This window comes from Bison bison, unplaced genomic scaffold, assembly GCF_000754665.1.
Source record: "Bison bison bison isolate TAMUID 2011002044 unplaced genomic scaffold, Bison_UMD1.0 scf7180017864183, whole genome shotgun sequence".
NCBI lineage: Eukaryota > Metazoa > Chordata > Mammalia > Artiodactyla > Bovidae > Bison > Bison bison.
This window is the reverse complement of record NW_011494755.1, coordinates 1,196,210-1,201,652: the sequence shown is the minus strand read 5'-3', so window position 1 is coordinate 1,201,652 and position 5,443 is coordinate 1,196,210.

Here is a 5,443-nt window from a genome sequence, read left to right as displayed (position 1 = left end):
TTGCTTTTTTGCATTTCTTTTCCATGGGGATGGTCTTGATCCATGTCTCCTGTACAATGTCACGAACCTCAGTCCATGGTTCATCAGGCACTCTATCTATCAGATCTAGGCCCTTGAATCTATTTTTCACTTCCACCTTAGAATCATAAGGCATTTGATTTAGGTCATACCTGAATGGTCTAGTGGTTTTCCCTACTTTCTTCAATTTAAGTCTGAATTTGGTAATAAGAAATTCATGATCTGAGCCACAGTCAGCTCCCAGTCTTGTTTTTATTGACTGTATAGAGCTTCCCCATCTTTGGCTGCAAAGAACATAAACAATCTGATTTTGGTGTTGACCATCTGGTGATGTCCATGTGTAGAGTCTTCTCTTGTGTTGTTGGAAGAGGGTGTTTGCTATGACCAGTGCATTTTCTTGGCAAAAGTCTATTAGTCTTTGCCCTGTTTCATTCCATATTCCAAGGCCAAATTTGCCTGTTACTCCAGGTGTTTCTTGACTTCCTACTTTTGCATTCCAGTCCCCTATAATGAAAAGGACATCTTTTTTGGGTGTTAGTTCGAAAAGGTCTTGTCGGTCTTCATAGAACCATTCAACTTCAGCTTCTTCAGTGTCACTGATAAAGGATTAATATCCAATATATATAAATGAGTCATACAGCTCAACCTCAAAAAAGAAAACAACCTGATTTAAAAATGAGCAGAAGAACTGAATAGATATTCTTCAAGAGAGGAAACGCAGATGGCCAACAGGTACATGAAGAGATGCTCAGCATAGCTAATTATCCGGGAAATTCAAATCAAAATCATAATGAGATATCACCTTCCACATGTCAGAATGGCTACCATCAAAAAGAACATAAATAACAAATGTTGATGAGAAGGTAGAGAAAAGGGAACCCTTGTACACTGTTGGAGGGAATATAGATATGTGCAGCCACTGTGGAAGACAATATGGAAATTTCTCAAAAAACTAAAAATAGAACTACATATGACCTAGCAATTCTACTCATGGATATACATTCATAAAACACAAAAACACTAATTCAAAAAGATATGTGCACCCCAATGCACATAGTGGCACTATTTTCAATAGCCAAGACTGTATATTGTCATCCTGCTTATTTAACTTATATGCAGAGTACATCATGTTAAATGCTGGGCTGGATGAATCAAAAGCTGGAAGCAAGATTGCTGATAGAAATATCAACAACCTTAGATATGCAGATGTTACCACTTTAATGGCAGAAAGCAAAGAGAAACTAAAAAGCTTCCTGATGAAGGTGAAAGACGAGAGTGAAAAAGCTGGCTTAAAACTCAGTATTCAAAAAATGAAGATCATGGCATCTGGTCCCATCACTTCATGGCAAATAGATGGGAAAAAAGTGGAAACAGTGATAGATTTTATTTTCTTAGGCTCCAAAATCATTGCAGATGGTGACTGCAGCCATGAAATTAAAAGGTGCTTGCTCCTTGGAAGAAAAGTTATGACAAACCTAGACAAGTATAATTTTTTTTAACAAATTAGATTGCTTCTGAATGAGTCAGGATATGGGAGCTAAGGTTCTAGAGAGAGTTAAACCTACCAAGACATTCTCTTCTGAACTGAAGGGAGGCCTAGTTTCTGAATTAAGGAGGTTAAATGATCTCAACAGGTATAATTCATTTACCAATGAAGCACTTGCTAATTTTTAGGCTGCCCAGAGTTAGAGTGCTGGAAATTGAGCAAAAGGAGGTTAAATATGTTAGGTTAGGTTTTACTGAGAAGCCTGGTAGGCTACCGTCCATGGGGTCGCAGAGTCGGACACAACTCAGCAACTTTGCTTTCTCTTAGGTTTTATCAGTCCCATAGTGGGTATGAGGTAAAAATTGAAGTTCATTGACTCTTGAAAGAGAAATCTCCCTTGTACAAACTCCAGGTTCTCAGTTTGGAACCTACAGGGATAAATCTAAAATAGGAGATGAAACAGATTTTTGGCCAAGTTCTACAAAACCTGAAATCCATCTCTACCTTGTCTCAGTGACTCTCTGGATTAAAGCAATCTTTCTCAATCTAGGCTTGTATCAAAGGATAAAGGAAATTCTCTTTGTATAAATAAAACATCATCCAGCGATTATATGTTTTTTATGCATGATAACTGGTAAGATATAAGATCAAAAGATGAAAACAGATGATTGAAAGTCTCTCAGGATGATCCAAACATAGAAGTTACCAGATCTATTTGAAAAGAACCAGTGTTAACATGCACCTTTACATACATTACAAGACGATGAGTTCACTAGAGCATTTGATGTTATATTAAAATGTGAGTTAGATATTATAGAGCTGAAAAATACAGCCAGAATGAGGAACTAGAGGTGGATTTACCACAACTTAAACAAAGTTGAAGAAAGGCTTAGCAAATTGAAAGGTCAATCAGTAGAAATATCCAGACTGATGTATGGAGAAAAAAAGAATGGAAAATACAGAAAGGAGTGTAAGAGCTTATATGGGTCATGTTGGAAAAGACTTGTATGTATAGCTGAACACTCAAGGGGAGAGGAAAAAGGGGAAATGGGGTAGAAAAGAAATTGGCTAATACTGAATGATTTTCTCAAACTTATGAAAGACATCAAGCCTTAAACTCAAGAAGATCTATAATGCTAAGAAGGGTAAATAAAAAGAAAGCCACATTTAAGAATCTCTTTGTAAAATTTTAGAAAACCAATAATAAAAATGAATATAAAATTCAGTCAAAGTAAATAGCAGACATTTTTTCTCAAAGAAGTAGAGCCCAAGAAAACCAGAAAACAATCTAGAGCCCAAATCTCACCTTGTGGCCATTTAAAAGTGGAATAAGAATGTTTTATCTTCTATTACTCTGATAACTGAGATAATGGTAGAGATTGCTGAAAATGAACGGGTCACATTACAAGCTCAGAGGCTACTTGGGATGGCATCTCTACAGTTCTATTAATTGGAATGTTTGCTATATAGTTCAAGGGCCATCTGCAGAGGGATAGAATAGGCAAATAGTGCCCTCTAGTTCTGTTTGCACAGATATTTCTCAAGAATCAGGCCTTTTACTTAGCCAAGTGCCTGAAATAATTAGAAAATTTTTACTATTTTTTTTTTTTTTTTGACCTGAATTTCTTAGTTGAACTTGGAGAATTACACCCAGGAGAAATGGAAACTTTCTTAACTTCTTTAGGTTTCAGAATAACAAAGTTAAATTGTTAAGGGAGTTGGAAGGTCCCTAAAGCAGTAGGAGACTTTAGTAGTGAAGTTCTAGGGATTGCCCTTTGGAAGATTTTGGGGAAAATCATAGGGGGTGATTTGGGCAGAACAAATCTTCATATCATTATTTCTCTTAAGAAATTATTAAACAGTTTTTAATTAACATGAGCTGTGTATGTGACACAGTGAGTCAGGCAAGATTTGGGTTGATTTTTTGCAAACTAGGAACATTAATGTCCTTTTCTAGTATAATCTTCTGAGTAAAAATACCTCTGCACAACCCACTTTAATACAGTTTTCATAGAATACTATCAAAATTGCAAGTTTTAGAATCTTTTACTCTTTTGAGCACTACACTAGACTCTCAAGAAAGACTTTGCTGAAGATCACCTTTAAATATTGAAGCACACTTTAACCAAAAGTGAAGATGTACATTCCACGTGCTGAGGTAAATGGGAACAGACATTAGCCATCTCCTTCTATAATCTCAGATTTACAAAATTTATTAACAGATCTTAGCTATGCCAGGAAACCAGAATAAAGATATTTACTTTAAAAAGAAACGCTAGTTGGTAGGAAAAATATTGAGATGAAGAAATGAGTTTTGAAGGTGGGATAAAACTTTTGACTATGTGTGTTCCAGAGTTTCTCATTTGCCTAGACAAGTCATTGAACTCCCTCAAGTATATGTCAACTATTTTTTTGCATTAAAAATTTTTTATTGATGTATAGTTGATTTGCAATATGTGTCAGTGTCTAGTGTATGGCAAAGTGATTCAGTCAAATATATCCACATATTCTTTTTCTTTGGGTTTATTATAGGATTTACATATATTATAGTTCCCTGAATTATCTGTCAATTTTAAAATGAGAAGGTTGGGTTAGGAGTTTAGAGTCTATTCTGGCTCTGACATTTAGAAAGAAAGAGAGGAATTTGTTGAAAAAAGTTTAATTATCTTAGCATTGTAATCAGAAATCATTTTAGAGAAAGAGAAAATATAAAGTGACTTGGAGTAGGTGAGACCCTGACGAAGATCTCAGATAAGAATGAGGGAATGAGTGGGACTCCATCTGGATGAGAAAAGGAGAAGACTTCATTGTTTTGTTTCGAATAGTAGACAGAAGAGCAGGTGAAGGGAGAGGGAACACGAGGGCCCAGAGCCAGAAAAAGAAAACTGAGTGCTGGGTGGGGAAAATCCAATGGAGAAACCTTCAGTGGAGTGGAGGTATATTCCGACCAAAGTGAATGTTAGAGACCAGACATGTCTAACTTTTGCCTTTCTGGAAATAATTGGTAAAGTGTTTCATTTTCATACATGGATTGGAGGTTGAAATTTTAATAAATTTTGAAAAATTTGCTATGTTTTAAAAATCTGAGTCAGTGTGGGCCAGCACTGTAGCAGCACAGAGGCAGTTATGCTTCAGGAAAGCAGGGAGAACATGAAATCATAAACCACTATTGTGGTTCTGTGAAACATTAAAGCGATCATGGAATTGGGGTTATGGAGGGAGAATTTAAAGCAAGTTAATCTAGATCTTGCAAATCTGCACAAGATAGAAGCTATTACCCTTCAGTTGTGTCCAACTCTTTGTGACCCCATGGATCGTAGCCCGTGAGGCTCCTCTGTCCATGGCATTTTCTTGACAAGCATTCTGGTGGGGGTTGTCATACACTCCTCCAGGCTTTCTTCTTCTCCCATGAATCAAACTTGTGTCTCTTGCATCGCTTGCATCACTTGCAGATTCTTTACTGCTGAGCCACCAGAGAGCCGGTAAAATCACGTTTCAAAGAGGTCAAGTGATTTGCTAAATTTTGCATGCCAGTAAATAGCATGGTTGGTTTCAGAGCCTAAAATCTCACACTCTGAGGACAGTGCTCTAATTCCTTACAGAAGATGACATTTTGGGAAGTATTTCTTCCTCTTCTAGGAGCACAAGTGATCATTGTCTTTTTCACATCTCACCATATATCAAATACTTAACTAAGAGCTAATCATTTTGTTTCTTAATTCAACTGGTTTCTTTAAGATCAGAGAAATGATCAGAGAAATTTGCAGATGTATATAACAAGTTCAGAGGTCTTCAGGCTTTTATGTTGACACAGAGAACCAAAGGGAAAATGCATTTATCTTAACACATATCAAAAACTTGCCATGTTCAAAGCAGCCATGTGTAATTAAAAATCTTAAACATGACATTACTTTGCTAGTATTGTGAGGAACAATCTCT